Source organism: Magnolia sinica, chromosome 12 (assembly GCF_029962835.1).
Source record: "Magnolia sinica isolate HGM2019 chromosome 12, MsV1, whole genome shotgun sequence".
Lineage (NCBI taxonomy): Eukaryota > Viridiplantae > Streptophyta > Magnoliopsida > Magnoliales > Magnoliaceae > Magnolia > Magnolia sinica.
In genome coordinates this window covers 28,870,176-28,884,436 of record NC_080584.1, presented here as the reverse complement: position 1 = coordinate 28,884,436, position 14,261 = coordinate 28,870,176, and the positions used below count along the sequence as shown (strand labels likewise).

Sequence of the window (14,261 nt, the reverse complement as noted above, 5' to 3'; positions counted from 1 at the left end):
TCTTCCTCATGTGGCAGATGAGCATTTCATGGTTGATGGACATAATTGTACCATTGGTTGCCATTCCAAAAAAAAAAAAGGACAATTGTACCAATACCATTATTGATGGATTGATATTTTGGAAGTTAATATCAGTGGAGATCGTGGTGCACAGCCTGTCTTATCCCCATCAAAAGGACCATGAATCAACAGCCATACAAGTCTTAGAAAGAGGAAAAATCACAGGAATTTTGGGGCTTACTGATGATGTCATGATGAAGTCAGACAGTCCCACAGATCCAGGTTTGCATGGAAATGGAAAAGGGTGCCTTTGTTTAGTTATGGAAGGATTTTTAACGGGATTTGGTTTTATTTTGGAAAAGCTGCAATGAGTTAGAAAGCTTGATTTATTTGGGGTTCTTTCTTTCTATTTTCAACAGAGGTAGAAGCTGAAGTTGTCAGGGCTTTTGAGGGTTGAGGATAAGTAATAACCAAGGCTAGCATTTAGTTTGGGGCTTTGTTGCTTTGGAGGATTTTACATGATCATAGCAATTATTTTTTATTTTTTATTCCATAGAATGCCTTTTCACTGAATTTTATGTGAACTGCTATTCTACTTTTATTAAGTCTTTTTTGCTCCCTTTCAATTCTATATATGATTTCTTGTTGGAGTTTATTCTATATGTCATTTTAGTTGATTCTTTTCACCTAGTTTTGTTATTGCTCGAGAAATTTCTATTTTGTCTAAAAGAAATTACTGAATTAAAGACCCGATGTGAATAAATTAGCCCTGATATGCATCAGATAGAAATTGAAACATCCTTTATTATTTATTTTTAGTTTTTTACCCGATAGAATATGTTGCTTGGGAGCTTGGATGTGCACTTCTAAACTGGAAAGTCTGAGCTTATTTTGGCTAGATGCCTTAGCTGATTACTCTTCACAGGAGAAAAAAGTGCTTTGGCTGATTGTAGCACGATGTAACGATAACCTCTCTTGATTACAGCCCAATAACAGACTTAACCAAAACTCTGTATCTTTGAGCGTCTTAATCTGAGTCCTGATGGAAGCTGTCCTGTATCTGGTTTCTGTAATTATTACTTACTAAGTGATCTCATAGATGTGTTCAATAAAAGCCAATCAATGTTTTAAATAGCGAATATGTGTGATGTAGCATTCACCCTTTGAAGCACAAGGTGTAAGCTACGTGGTGTGTAGCTTACACACTACTTTTAGATTTTAATTAAGGTTGTGCTTGGTTGCACCAAACCAAATAGCATGAAATATCATGATATTTGGTGCAACTAAACACATCCTAAAGTAATGGAAAAATAGCAACGGAAATGATTTAATATTGTTATTTTGCTAAAGTCATTGAAAACATTAACTAGTGTTTTTGTTAAGCTTGCTCCTGCTGTCCCTTTCCCTTTGTAGTCATTTGTCTTCTTGTCCTTTTTTGTTTGTTTGCTTTCCTCGCGCCTTGCGGGGTTCTAATAAAATTTACTCACCTTTCAAAAAAAAAAAAAACATTGACTAGTGTTTATTAAAAATGGATAAATGTAACAAATCATTGAAACATGAATTAGTTTTAATGTTTAGTGAAAAACGTGTAGCATAAGCTGCATGGCATGTAACATAGGCTATGTAGCATGTAGCTGTATGCAAATCAGGGTGTAGCATAGGCTACAAGAGGCTTGAGCTATTTCATGAGCTACATAGCGTGAAACCTAAGTTACAAGCCACAAAGTGTAAGCTGTTTAAAACACTGAAGCCAATGAAGTGCCACTTTCAAACTCAAATAGGAATATTTATTGGGTTGTGAGCTCCGCCTGTTAGAGCTCTAGCTGTAAAATAATGGAAAGAGGGATGGAATGGAGAAGAAAGAGAGAGGAGAAGCGAATGGGCCGAAGTTAGGGTTCATACCCCCCTCTCCTTCCTTTATATTTTGAAAGTTTCATAATTACAGAAATGCCATTAATTACAAAAATCAAAAATCCCTTCCGTCTTAGATCAAAATTACCCATCCAATTAGGCCTATGTAGGCCCACGTTACATTCATTAACACTCCCCAGTGTCCGAAGTATTGTCATTGCTATAAGTTTTGTCGGTTGGGGATACGGAAACAATATTGATGTCACGGATGTAGGGAAACATGGGGAAAACAGTGGAATTTTTAAGTGAAACTTCAAGAGATGCTAAAATACACATATTTGCATCCTTAGGAAAAAAATTGCGAAAAGAATGCATACGTAATAAATTTCCATTTAATGGGGGCCTAAAAGCATGTGTTGTTGTAAGAAACCAGTCCAATCATCCCATCTATCCCATATAGCCATCCAACCATCCTAGCTATCCATCCAACCATCTAACCTTATATCCAAACATCCATCGATATTTCAAAATATCAACAAAACACGATATTTCATCGAAAAATCGTCAGCAACAGGAAAGGAAACAAAGGACTATAGTCTCAATATCGCCCATGTTGCAATAACGATAATATTGCGATACAATTGATATTATCACCGGCAATTTTAACATTGCATACAACCATGCACGCATAAAAAATTTGAAATGGATTTTTTTTTTTTTTTTGTTTTTTTAAAAATAAACTGATTGTTGGCAATCTCATTACATTGGCGATACAAGTGACACCTGGAATTTATACAGTCGAATATATTGGTGATATCAATACATTGGCGACACAAGTGACACCTAGAATTTATACAGGCAAAAATGTTGGCGATTCTTAACAATACATCTTCGACACTTAGAATTTCTGAGACCACCAGTGTTATCGGTATTGGCGAGCTGGAGATACGGATAATATCTGGGATACTTCGATAATATTGGGGATACCCTGAACAATGCGTGTAGCCTGAGTGGAACGAAGAACCCTGGTGAGCACATCAGCAAGTTAGTCCTGAGATCAAACGTGTGTAAGTAGAGATTTTGCCACTAGAAAACTTTCTCATGTATGAAATGATAGTCGACTTGGATGCGCACTCCAAGGGATCAAAGAAAGAAGAAATAAGAAGGATAAAAAATGACATAGCTCTAATACCATGTAATATAGCGGAGGAAGATGGTGGGCTGAAGTTAGGGGTGGAAGTTTCATAATTACAAAATTGTCACTAATAACAAAAGCAAAAATCACATCTATGTCCTAGACCAAAATAACCCATCTAAGTGGGCCTACGTAGGCCCATATTACATTCATTAACACCAGTAATAACTTCTTGATTGGGCTTGATTATTGTTTTTCAGCTTTATAGATTTCTGGTGAGGAACTTAAAAAAAAATCAGAAAAAAAAATATTTCTGGTGAGGATTGGAACTGTAATGGGATTTTTCTATGGCTAGTTAAATGGAGGTTTTCTTACTTTGAACATGTCATCAAATATCTGCTGGGATCTGCAATTTTGTTATTATTATTTTTTCTATTGCATTACACAGGTTCATAGATGTTCAAGACAACTCACCACTAGATCTCAATTAATGTATCCTGGAGGTTTCATTTACTTAAATGTCTGTGATGCTAAAAATCACGTTGAAAAAAAAGAAAGATCAAGTGAAGCAAACTGTTCTCTCTGTGAATTGGGATGGATTGTCTACACATACACTCACTTGTAATGAGTGTCACCATTGCAAAAACCGAATCGAAGGACCTATATATGGAAAATCTTCTGATCAATGTACCATGTCATATTGCAATTCAAGGGAATATGAGGGAGGGTGGGAGGGGATATGATGGTGCAATTTGAGGCTGATGATATGAACTGCCCACATGTCCAAATACAACTTTGGATGGAAAGGTTCCCATGTACTTAGTGCAATGGAGCTATGTAGAGCTATGTACATTTCGTGAAATGGTGCCCAAGATTTTAGTTTCTTTTCATTGTTTGGAGTCTAGATCAATATTCATAACTTCTGTGTGGCTGCCATATTGAGCCTCTGTAGGTATCTTTTTAATTCAGTATATTCTGCTGATGCAATGTTCAATAGATGCTCCCTGGTAGCCTTGTATTCCTTGTCGATGTCAGTAGCCTGTCTCGACACGGTCCCAGGTGTTTGTCAGTCTATAAGATGTCAAGTGCATTTCTTCTTCACCAAATCTAATTTGGCATGTTCCCCTTCTGAAGGAATCTTAAAGAAGACAAGGTGGAGGATTTCACTCATTTAATGGAGATTCTAAATGAGGCGTATAAATGTAGGGGAGGTCAGCGAGGATGTACTTTTTTAAAAATGGATTCCCTCAGGTTCATTCTCTGCTGGCTCCTTCCATGCTCTGACTTCTCTTGGGTCCCCCCTGTGTGCCAGTGCATGGTCTTCTCTAGCTCCTAGTGTGGAAGCATTCATTTGGACTGCAGTGGCTGACAAAATCCTTACACTGGATCACTTGATTCACAGATTCACTGGGGTTTTAGTATTCCTAGAATCCTAGTTGATGTATCATGTGCGAAAGGGATGCACAATCAGTTCATCATCTATGCATTCATTGCCTAGTGGCTAGGATGATACAAGTCGCTTTCTGAAATTATTCAATATGGAATGGATCTGAAAAGAAACCCTTGGGAAAAAAAGGAGTTGAAATTATTCAATATGGAATGGATCTGAAAAGAAACCCTTGGGAAAAAAAGGAGTTGGGGGTCTATTCTATAAAGTTTATTCTGGGTTGATGTTGGGGGCTTTGGAAGGAAAGAAACACCACGAAATTCATGGATTGCCCCTCTTGGGAGAAAATCATTGAGCAGCATAGGAGTAGCATTATAAATTAGACCCTACAAGTTTAGGGGCTGTCTGACTATATATTCTCTTCAATTGACTGTTGGCGGCGTATGGTGCATCTCATCACAATGAAGTTGTGACGCAGGACAGCCCTAATTATGATGCATGCTCATGGACATAATTAAACAGCGGAAATAAAAGGAATAAATGATCTAAAATTCTAACAGTAATCATCATAACTGAGAAAATCATAAAGGAAATATGCAATGGAGCGGGCCATCACTACAACCATAGATTATGGAATTCAATTACTACTTAGGTTGGATCCGGCGAGGGATGAGACCTCCCGATCTTGCATGGTCACACCCAATCGATCAATGAAGATCACTAGTCCGAAGAACCAAGAAGTTTCTCGGATTAGGGATTTGAGAATTTGGGGGTTTAGGGTTTAGATCGGTTCTCAAGATTTTGATCGAAGAAGGATTAGCCAAAACTGAAAAATAGAAGGAAGAAAATTATTACCTTGAAGAAGTTGGAGGGGCACAAGAAGAAATTAGAAGAAGAAGATCAAGGGAAGAGAAGAAGCACCATTAGAGAGAAGAGAGGAAGGAGGCAACCAAAGGGTTTGCTTTTTATTAATCAATAGTTGAAATTCGTGTTTAGGGCTTTAGCCCACTTAAATAAGCAAATAAAGACATAAAATTACTAAAATACCCCTAGAATAAGCAAATAAAGACATAAAATTACTAAAAGACCCCTAAGTCAAAAACGCGCAAATAACATAAGTACGGAAAAGTTTGGGCGCTCGGTCTTCTTTCTCCAATCTTCCTTCACATGTGTCTTCCCTGAGTGGGGTCTTCTATATGTCCCATCACATGTGAAAGGTCTTCAGCTCCTCAATAGTCGCTTATCCATAAGGACGGCACTTGTGGTTGGCGCTTTCTTCGTTGGTACACCTTGAATGCGCTTGTGTCCACATCAATTCTCCTCGGGTGAGAAAAACTCGACTCCGACGAGTTGAAACTTTTGTAGCGCTCGAGTAGATCTGGATCAATACCCTGCAATGCGTCGCTCGACAGCCACGTAGATTCAGACGATGGTTTGTTCTTCCACTTGACAAGATACCTTTGGAAACCCCCATCTCTCGTGGATACTATCTCGTCATTCAAGATTTCTTCAATTGCTTCTTTATGGGTAATGGGTGGAGGAGGGGGTGGAAGGGGGTTGGGTAGCAAACTCAGAAAAAGGCCATGAAAGGGACGATGTATCAACAATGAGAGTATGGGCATGGACTAGATCTTCCACATTAAAAGTTGGATTAATGCTCATTTCAGGTGGAAGGTCAACCCGATACGCGTTGGACCCAACCTTTTGTAATATCTTGAATGGTTCAGCACTATCCGCTTGTAATTTCTTTGCAGATCCTTGAGAGAATCGCTCTGGCCTTATTCGCACCATTACAGTCTCCTTCTTGAAATTCTTGCACTCTACGATGAGAATTAGCTGAAACTTTATAATCATCATTGCTCTTATTTAACCGCTGTCTAATATGTGTATGCAAATCATGAATATGGCGTGCGAATGCATCGGCTGACTCAGAAGACCTTTGGGTAACAGACATAGGTAAGAGATCTATGGGCATTCTAGGTTTATAACCACTTACAATTTCAAAAGGACTCAACCCTGTAGATCTATTAACTGACCCATTATAAGCAAGTTCAACAGTTGGTAAAATTAGGTCCCAAGTCTTAACATGTTCACCCACTAGACAACGTAGAAGATTTCCAAGGCTACGGTTTACCACTTCAGTTTGACCATCTGTTTGTGGGTGGTAAGCAGTAGAAAATTGCAAACGAGTTCCCATAATGTGCCACAGTGTCTTCCAAAAATAGCTAGTAAATCGAACATCACGATCAGACACTATGGTTTTAGGTAACCCATGGAGACGCACCACACCATCAAAAAAGAGACGAGCAACATGAGACGCATCTGACGTCTTCGAACATGGGAGGAAATGCGCCATTTTAGAAAAACGGTCCACAACGACAAAAACGGAATCGTGCTTTTTTATAGTCTTGGGAAGCCCGAGCACGAAGTCCATACTAATGTCCTGCCACGGAGCATGTGGCACTGGCAATGGCGTGTACAGCTCGGTATTTTGCTTTCTTTGCTTTGCCAGCTGACATGTTCGACACTGCCCTAAAACTTTGGCTACGTCTCGCTTGAGGCTTGGCCAATAGAAAAGATCTTCCACGAGGGCAATGGTCTTATCATGACCAAAATGGCCAGCTATCCCTCCTGAATGAAGCTCCCTGATGAGGAATTCACAAAGGGACATATGGGGAATACAAAGTCTGTCTCCCTTGAAAAGAAAGCCATCTTTAAGAACATATTCACCCATACTATGCTGGTCACTAGAGAGCGACGCGTAAGTACCCCCAAAATCAGGACATATGGGGTATTCATCTTTCAGTTGCTCAAATCCGACTACCTTTACACTCAAGGAGTTGAGCAACGCCACTCTGCTACTAAGGGCATCCGCTGGTTTGTTTTCAACCCCGGCCTTGTGTTTCAAAACAAACGAATATTCCTGAAGAAACGCTACCCACTTGGTATGCCTTAGGTTGAGATTCTTCTGAGAATGCAAATATCTCAAAGCCTCATGATCAGAAAACAAAACGAATTCTTGCGGTAGGAGGTAGTGTCGCCAATGTCTCAGAGATTGCACTACCGCATAAAATTCTTTGTCGTAAGTGGAGTATTTTTATTTTGCCTCATTCAGTTTCTCACTGAAATAGGCCACTGGGTGTCCTTCTTGACTCAACACTCCACCTATACTGACACCAGACGCATCGCACGCTACTACAAAGACTTTAGAAAAGTCAGGTAGACGCATGACAGGAGCTTCCACCATCTTACCCTTAATTTCTTTAAAAGCCTTGACGGCAGCTTTAGACCACATGAACTCTCCCTTTTTCATGCACTCAGTAATGTGAGCCATGATCGTGCTAAAACCCCTAATGAACCGACGATAAAAAGTTGCTAGGCCGTGAAAACTTCGCACCTCATGAATGTTCCTTGGTTCTGGCCACTCAACTATGGCCCTGACTTTTTCAGGGTCTGCGCGCATCCCTTCAGATGACACTATAAATCCTAAGAACACAACTTGGCTAGACATGAATGCACATTTCTTAAGATTAGCGTATAACTTTTCCTTCCTAAGGACACTACAGACCTTCTTTAAATGTTCAAGGTGTGATTCCTTAGTGGTACTATAAATAAGAATATCGTCAAAGTACACCACTAGGAATTTTTCCATGAATGGCCTCAAAGCTTGTGTCATCACCCGCATGAAAGTACTGGGTGCGTTAGTCAAGCCGAAGGGCATGACCAACCACTCATACAGCCCATCTTTCGTCTTAAACGCCGTCTTCCACTCATCTCCTGGGCGTATACGGATTTGGTGATATCCACTCTTGAGGTCTATCTTAGAGAATATAGTGGACCTGGCCATCATGTCAAGCATATCATCAAGTCTAGGTATAGGGAACCTATACTTGACAGTAATTTTGTTTATGGCACGGCTGTCCACACACATGCGCCACGTGCCGTCTTTCTTTGGCGTCAACAATGCAGGCACGACACACCGACTCATACTCTCTTGGATGAAACCCTTTTGCAGAAGCTCATCAACTTGCTTCTTCAACTCTGCATGCGCTGCAGGGTTCATCCTGTAGTGAGGAAGGTTCGGTAGAGTAGACCCTGGGACAAGATTAATGGCATGCTGTATGTCCCTCATAGGTGGCAACTCATTCGGTAAGTCTTCAGGAAATACATCACCGTATTCCTTCAGGACCGAGGTCACCTCACAGGGCAACTCTGATGGAACCTCAGGTGTAATTTCTCTAGCCGCAAGGGCATACACCATAGAATCCTCCTTAGCCTCTTTTTCAAACTCTCTTGCACTGATTATATGTAAAGACTTAGATTTGGATTTCCCCATTTCTCTAGGCTCACTTGCCTTCTCATCCTTCTTCTTCCCTAGTGTATTCTCAGGTGGCATGGGATTAAGTTTGATCTTTTTACCATTATACATAAAAGTACACGCATTCGAACGGCCAAAGATCGTGACATCATTATCGAATAGCCACGGTCTACATAGGATAACATGTCCCACATCCATAGGTAAAACATCACACCACAGGGACTCTTTGTATGACCCAAACTCGATGGGGACTAGATATTGCTGGGTGACAGGTAGGGATGTCTTGTCAACCCAAGAAACTTTATACGGGTCTGGATGAGGTGTGGATTTCAGTTTTAAGCGATCTAAGGTGCTAGTGGAAATCACATTCTGACAACTTCCACTGTCCACTATCACCTTACAATTCTTTTTACCACACTTAGCAATAGTGTAGAAGATAGTGCTTCGACGCTAGTCAGCACTACTTCTAGACTGAGCTAACACACACCTAACTACTGCAAGCGTTGCTTCTCCATCCACTTCTTCATCAGTAAGTCCTCCTTCAGGGTGATACTCTTCAACTTCATAATCACCCTGGTCATCTCCACCCTCGTGGGACTCGCCTATAACTAAGGCTCTCCCACGGCTCTTCGTAGGACACTGATTAGACATGTGGCTAAGGTTGCCACACTCATAGCACCTCACTTGGCTCATGTTACTAGGACCGGCACCAAGAACCCCTTTGCCCTTGTCCTCCCTAGGCCTAGGCGGAATGGTCGCCTGTGCCCTAGGTTGACTACCAATATTAGGTCTAGTTCCTTGGGAACTAGACCTAGCACTGGAGTCTCGGGACTCAAAACGACGAACGACAGGAGCCTTCAGATATTGCTCTAACTCCTGCACGACTTGATATGCTTCATCTAAGTCCGTTAAGGGCCGAGTAATAAGCTCGCGCTGAAGATCCGCACAAAGGCCCGTCTTGAAACGCGAGAGCATCACTAGAGGGTCTTCTCGGATATCACATCGCATCACATACTCTTCAAATTTAGCGATGTAGTCAGCGGCAGGCATTGACCCTTGGCGTAAGGATTGCCATTGGTCAAGGAGCTTCTGACGGTATGAGAGAGGAAGGTACTTCTCCTTCAACTTCTCTTTCATCTCATACCAATGTGTGATAGGGGCTCTACCAACTCTCTCTATCCTACGCTCGGTGTTGGTTCAGAAAAGCTTGGCTTGACCCACAAGCTTCATCTTAGCAAACCGCATTTGACGGTTTTTCGACATGCCATACCACTCAATGTAGTGGTCCATGTCAGCAACCCAGTCAAGGAACGCCTTGGGATCCAAGCACCCATCAAAACTCGGGGCCTCAACTCACACTCTTCATCGCACGCTCATCTGGATCATAGCGGTCTTGATGACCACATATGGCTCGTGCCTCTCGCACCACACCACGACCGTTACCACGATCTCTATCCTCATTACTACCACGTGTAGCAGCACGTTCTTCAATGATTCCTTCCACTTGGAAGTGTGCATCTTCCCCTACAGCGGGGTTTTCCTTTTGGGACGCCTCTAGTTGCTCCACCTTAGTCATGGTAGTGGTAATTTGGTTCTCAAGGCGGGCAAACTCACGCCTTTGACCCGCTTCTAAGGCGGTTATCTTTTGTATCAATTGAGCAAGTTGCTCAGATAACTGCTCGTTATTCATGGTAGGTTGAAGTCCGAAACCTCTACCTCTTCTCGTGGGCATATAATGAAGACTTGAACCCAACTCTACCTAACTAGACTACTTGGTGTTATGACTTTCAAGATGAATGCGATGAATGCAAAACTACTATGAACTGACACAAGTAAGTTGAAACAGGAAACAACTCAAATCTGGAAATTTTCCAGATTAGGAACTTTCTAAAATTGGAAAGTTTCTAAAATTGAAAACTTTCTAAACCTGGAACTCTCCTAAGTTAAACCTAAAAATCAAAACCCTAATTTGATAACTCGATCTAGACAAAAACCATGCAAGCCTAGGCTTTGATACCAAATTTGACGCAGGACAGCCCTAATTATGATGCATGTTCATGGACATAATTAAACAGCGGAAATAAAAGGAATAAATGATCTAAAATTCTAACAGTAATCATCATAACTGAGAAAATCATATAGGAAATATGCAATGGAGCGGGCCATCATTACAACCATAGATTATGGAATTCAATTACTACTTAGGTTGGATCCGGCGAGGGATGAGACCTCCCGATCTTGCATGGTCACACCCAATCGATCAATGAAGATCACTAGTCCGAAGAACCAAGAAGTTTCTCGGATTAGGGATTTGAGAATTTGGGGGTTTAGGGTTTAGATCGGTTCTCAAGATTTTGATCGAAGAAGGATTAGCCAAAACTGAAAAATAGAAGGAAGAAAATTATTACCTTGAAGAAGTTGGAGGGGCACAAGAAGAAATTAGAAGAAGAAGATCAAGGGAAGAGAAGAAGCACCATTAGAGAGAAGAGAGGAAGGAGGCAACCAAAGGGTTTGCTTTTCATTAATCAATAGTTGAAATTCGTGTTTAGGGCTTTAGCCCACTTAAATAAGCAAATAAAGACATAAAATTACTAAAATACTCCTAGAATAAGCAAATAAAGACATAAAATTACTAAAAGACCCCTAGAATAAGCAAATAAAGACATAAAATTACTAAAAGACCCCTAACTAAGTCAAAAACGCGCAAATAACATAAGTACGGGAAAGTTTGGGCGCTCGGTCTTCTTTCTCCAATCTTCCTTCACATGTGTCTTCCCTGAGTGGGGTCTTCTATATGTCCCATCACATGTGAAAGGTCTTCAGCTCCTCAATAGTCGCCTATCCATAAGGACGGCACTTGTGGTTGGCGCTTTCTTCGTTGGTACACCTTGAATGTGCTTGTGTCCGCATCAAGTTGTGTAGCTGGTACCAGCTCTTGTCAGTGGTGGTGCAAACTCAAGTTTTGATTGTTCTTTCAAAGGAAAGAAACACCACAAAATTCATGGGTCATCACCTCTTGGGAGAAAATCATTGAGCGGCTTAGGAGTAGCATTATAAATTAGACCTTACAACACCCTGAGTTAAGGGGGCTGTCCGCCTGGATATTCTATTCAATTGACTGTTGGTGGCATATAGTGCATCTCATCACAATGAAGTTGTGTAGCTGGTACCAGCTCTTGTCAGTGGTGGTGCAAACTCAAGTTTTGATTTATCTTTTAAATGGCAGTCCTGATCCTTGTGGTGTGGGTGTGCCTCTTTGTGACGACCAGGGAGAGGTCATCTTTAGGTATTGCTGTCCAGCCCGCTTGGGTGATGCTTCAGTGGTTTTTGCCCTTAGTGAAGCTTTGAGACTCCTAGCCAAGAAGCTCGAAGTTCAGGTCCTTGCAGAAGGTGACTCTCTCAGTGTTGCATCTTGGTCAATTAAGGGCTAGGCTGAACCATGGAGGCTATATTTTGTTGTGATGAAATCTTCAAGGTTAAATACTTTGTTTGCCCATCTTGTCAAAGAAGTTGATTTGTTATCTGCTGGTTTAGCTACAGCTGGGATTGCCTCTTCTATTGTAATTGGGTGTTCTCTCACCTCTTGATGTATCCTTTTGTTTTAAACAAAATTTGCTGTTATTTCTCAAAACAAACAAACAAACTAATATATAAATAAATAAAAATATTCAACATGCTCTTGGTTCAAACCAAATTTATTTTTTTCTCTGAAAATTTCCAGATACTTGACTCAGTTATGGGCTTCTTGTATTGGTGGAATCCTCTTTTCTATTGTGGAAATGAAATCATTTTCCTCAGAGGTGATGTTTTCCACCATTTGTGAAAGCAAAGCCAACAGTGGAAATCGATTTCCATGATTTTCCTTGAACAAGGGTTATTCCCACTTCCTCAAAGATTGTTATATGGAGATTTCTATCTTTTTGAGACTCGCTTTTTTGCCATTAAAAGAAGCAAGGTTTTCAACACAAGGTCCTTACTCATACCTCAGTGGTAGACTCACAAGAGTTTCAACACGAGGTCCTTACTCATGCCTCAGTGGTAGAATCACAAGAGTTTCAACACGAGGTCATGGGTTCAAGTACCCATTGTGGGGAAATCCCACTTTGGTGTGAGTGCGTGTAAAATAATAATAATAAAATAAATAAATAAAAGTAGTCATAGTAAATTGTATTAGAACCAAACATGTGTGCAATAACGCTCATGTACACACCACATGCCATGCACGTAGGCTCAAGAGCCAATCCATCCATCAAGTTGGCCTGACCTTCTACAGGTTTTCCCAAAAATAAATCTGGTTCATGCATGTGGACCCCAGTATTGGAAACTGATGGTTGGGTTAGAAAACCCCAGCCAAGTTTTTCAGAGCTGTTCATTTGTCGAGCAAACGGTGGCCAACCTGACTAGTCGTCAACGACATTCTTGGATTAGGGCATCAACATAGTGGTTCTTTTCCAATGGATGGATTGGATCTTGGGTCTCTTGCGGCATTCTCACACATGGCGTGTACACAACCTTTATTGCACATGGATGTGTGCTTGGCGAAGCTCTTAGAACTAAGTGTGTTGTAGCCAATCTCTCTCCTGTGTTCATGTATTTCTTAGAAATATAAGTTGTATACTGTGTGCCAATTTGTATCTAAGTCTAGCAATTTATAGGTTTGGGCTTGTAGTGTTTAATTCCGGCACATTTGGCTATGCAGTTATAACAATTTTGTGTAGGGAAATGTATGATTGGCTAAATGTTTAACAACTTACTATGAGTTAGGTTTGCTGAATCATAAGGCTTGTTTCTTTGTTTCGCAGGTGCAGCTGTTGAAGGCATTGAGACAGACCACCCGCCCCACCCCCCCCCACCCCCCGGGCCCTTCTCCTTCCTTTGTAGTGCATGATTGGAAAGAAGTAAGAGAATGCTCAAAGTGCAGTGGGGACAAGGAAGCGGCTAGTTGAATTAAAGAAAATATTCTTGATTGGTGGGACGTCAGCAAAGAGATGAAAATTCATTTCAAATGATACGATGAGATAAACTGGTGGGCAACAGCTAGGGAGTGTGTGGAGAAAAGCCACATCATTAAGTAGTGGATCCATCTTGTTTTGGAGCACCGTAAATTGAATTTTGATGGCAGTTATTTTGGGAGCCATGTAGGGCAGGTGTTGGGAACTATGGGGTCAACTGGGCAGTGTACAATGCCTCTTGCCGGGAGTTTTTGTGCAGTGTGCTCTAGCTTTCAGTATTATCCATGCTCCAAAAATCACCGTTACAGGAAATTCATATGATCTTATTTGGTTTGATGGGGACCTTTATTTTATTACTGAACCAGTTGGGTAATCCACAGCAGCGCCGGCAATTTAGATGGTTTGGATCACTGAATAGTGGGTCTTGTTTGCACAAGCTAAGAATATTGTACAAACTCTTGGCTGGGGCATTGTATAATACAGCGGAAAGATGCATCAAGACCTTACCCAGGACAAAAGCTGAAATGGATTCAAATGCCACAGAATCATTGGCACTTATTTATTATTATTATCTATTTTTTTGGATTGGGCAAAAGAATTGTGTTGTTGGTGGTCAGT

At 40.9% G+C, this 14,261-nt stretch overlaps 1 protein-coding gene and 1 long non-coding RNA gene across 3 annotated transcripts in view; one reads left to right on the top strand and one right to left on the bottom strand.

Annotated features, from left to right (window-relative positions):
• LOC131221164 (U11/U12 small nuclear ribonucleoprotein 48 kDa protein-like) overlaps positions 1 to 13,549 on the top strand; it is a 34,425-nt gene extending 20,876 nt beyond the window's left edge. Inside the window, exon 5 of one of the 2 annotated variants that reach the window (XM_058216332.1) lies at positions 13,494 to 13,549. The gene's annotated coding sequence lies outside the window, so the exon portion shown is untranslated. Of the gene's footprint in view, positions 1 to 834; positions 2,579 to 13,493 lie in introns of those variants that run through there. The other variant, XM_058216329.1, reaches the window with a different exon arrangement.
• Positions 4,433 to 11,954, bottom strand: LOC131221165 (uncharacterized). Its single transcript, XR_009159041.1, has 3 exons — positions 11,705 to 11,954; positions 4,604 to 4,707; positions 4,433 to 4,548 (listed from the first exon to the last, which is right to left on the bottom strand). It is a non-coding gene; the product is annotated as an uncharacterized LOC131221165 (long non-coding RNA).
• Positions 13,550 to 14,261: the final 712 nt, after the last annotated feature.